Source organism: Arachis ipaensis, chromosome B1, assembly GCF_059453495.1.
Source record: "Arachis ipaensis isolate K30076 ecotype BB chromosome B1, ASM5945349v1, whole genome shotgun sequence".
Lineage (NCBI taxonomy): Eukaryota > Viridiplantae > Streptophyta > Magnoliopsida > Fabales > Fabaceae > Arachis > Arachis ipaensis.
The window spans coordinates 117,040,055-117,042,708 of NC_142436.1; the positions used below are offsets into that span (position 1 = coordinate 117,040,055).

The window sequence follows — 2,654 nt, forward strand, 5'->3', positions numbered from 1 at the left end:
CTTTGGACTAAAAATGCAAGATTCCTGGAATTCATATTAAAAATTTTGGAATCCTTATTTTTTCTTTTTCATATAATTTTCGAAAAAATCCAAAAAAAAAAAAATTAGAAAATCATAAAAATCAAAAAATATTTTGTGTTTCTTGTCTTGAGTCATATCATAAGTTTGGTGTCACTTGCATATGCATCTAGCATTTTTCGAAAATTTCATGCATTCATAGTGTTCTTCATGATCTTCAAGTTGTTCTTGGTAAGTCTTCTTGTTTGATCTTGATGATTTTTTGTTTTGTGTCTTTTCATGTTTTTCATATGCATTCTTGAATTCTTAGTGTCTAAGCATTAAAGAATTCTAAGTTTGGTATCTTGCATGTTTTCTTTGCATTAAAAATTTTTCAAAATTGTGTCCATGATGTTCATTTTGACATTCATAATGTTCTTGGTGTTCATCTTGACATTCATAGCATTCTTGCATGCATCACATGTTTTGATCTAAAAATTTCATGCATTGCATCTTTTTAGTGTTTTTCTCTCCCATCATAAAAATTCAAAAATAAAAAAATATCTTTCCTTCTTTCTCTCTCATAAATTTGAAAATTAGATTTGACTTTTTCAAAAGTTTTTAAAATCAAGTTGTTTCTTATGAGTCAAATCAAATTTTCAATTTGAAAATCTTATCTTTCTCAAAATCTTTTTCAAAAATCAAATCTTTTTCAAAATTCTTAGTTATTTTCGAAAATTCCAAAAATATTTTTCAAAAATCTTTTTCTTATTTTTATATCAAATTTTCGAAAATAACATAATCAATTAATGTTTTGATTCAAAAATTTGAAGTTTGTTACTTGCTTGTTAAGAAAGATTCAAACTTTAAGTTCTAGAATCATATCTTGTGATTTCTTATGAATCAAGTCATTAATTGAGATCTTAAAAATCAAATCTTTTTCAAAACTAACTTCAATCATATCTTTTCAAAAATATCTTCTTATCTTATCTTTTTCAAAAATATGATTTCAAAATATCTTTTCTAACTTCCTAACTTCTTATCTTTTCAAAAATTTGTTTCAACTAACTAACTAACTTTTTGTTTGTTTCTTATCTTTTTCAAAACTACCTAACTAACTCTCTCTCTCTCATTTTCGAAAATATCTTCCCCCTTTTTTTCAAAATTTCTTTTTAATTTATTAATTATTTTAATTTTTAAATCTTAATTTTCGAAAAACTACTAACATTTTTCAAAAACTATTTTCAAAAATCACTAACTCTTTTTCAAAAATTGTTTTCGAAAATTCACTTCCCCCTCTCATCTTCTTCTATTTGTTTATTGATATACTAACATCTTCCTTCACATCACTCACTAAATTCGAACCCCCTCTTCCATCTGTGTTCGAATTTCCTCTTCTTCTTTTCTTCTACTCACATAAGGACCTTTATACTGTGGTAAAGAGGATCTCTATTGTTATTATTTTTGTGTGCCCTCTTCTTTGTCATATGAGCAGGAGCAAGGATAAGAACATTCTTGTGGAAGCAGATCCAGAACCTGAAAGGACTCTGAAAAGGAAACTAAGAGAAGCTAAAATACAACAATCCAGAGATAACCTTTCAGAAATTTTCGAACAGGAAGAGGAGATGGCAGCCGAAAATAATAATAATGTAAGGAAGATGCTTGGTGACTTTACTGCACCTAATTCCAATTTACATGGAAGAAGCATCTCCATTCCTGCCATTGGAGCAAATAACTTTGAGCTGAAACCTCAATTAGTTTTTCTGATGCAGCAGAACTGAAAGTTTCATGGACTTCCATCTGAAGATCCTTTTCAGTTCTTAACTGAATTCTTGCAGATATGTGATACTGTTAAGACTAATGGAGTAGATCCTGAAGTCTACAGGCTCATGCTTTTCCCTTTTGCTGTAAGAGACAGAGCTAGATTATGGTTGGATTCTCAACCCAAAGACAGCCTGAACTCTTGGGATAAGCTGGTCACGGCTTTCTTAGCCAAGTACTTTCCTCCTCAAAAGCTGAGCAAGCTTAGAGCTGATGTTCAAACCTTCAGACAGAAAGAAGGTGAATCCCTCTATGAAGCTTGGGAAAGATACAAACAGTTGACCAAAAAGTGTCCTTCTGACATGCTTTCAGAATGGACCATCCTGGATATATTCTATGATGGTTTATCTGAGATATCAAAGATGTCACTGGACACTTCTGCAGGTGGATCCATTCACCTAAAGAAAACGCCTGCAGAAGCTCAAGAACTCATTGACATGGTTGCTAATAACCAGTTCATGTACACTTCTGAAAGGAATCCTGTGAGCAATGGGACGCCTATGAAGAAGGGAGTTCTTGAAGTTGATACTCTGAATGCCATATTGGCTCAGAATAAAATATTGACTCAGCAAGTCAATATGATCTCTCAGAGTCTGCATGGAATGCAAGCTGCATCCAACAGTACTCAAGAGGCTTCTTATGAAGAAGAAGCTTATGATCCTGAGAACCCTGCAATAGCAGAGGTGAATTACTTAGGTGAACCTTATGGAAACACCTATAACTCATCATGGAGAAATTACCCCAATTTCTCATGGAAGGATCAAAAGCCTCAACAAGGCTTTAATAATGGTGGAAGAAACAGGTTTAACAATAATAAACCTTTTCCATCATCCACT

The 2,654-nt window shown here is 31.9% G+C and overlaps 1 non-coding gene across 1 annotated transcript; it reads right to left on the reverse strand.

Moving 5' to 3' along the window:
- Positions 1 to 2,018: 2,018 nt before the first annotated feature.
- On the reverse strand, positions 2,019 to 2,126 carry LOC148578060 (small nucleolar RNA R71). Its single transcript, XR_015903302.1, has one exon. It is a non-coding gene; the product is annotated as a small nucleolar RNA R71 (small nucleolar RNA).
- Positions 2,127 to 2,654: the final 528 nt, after the last annotated feature.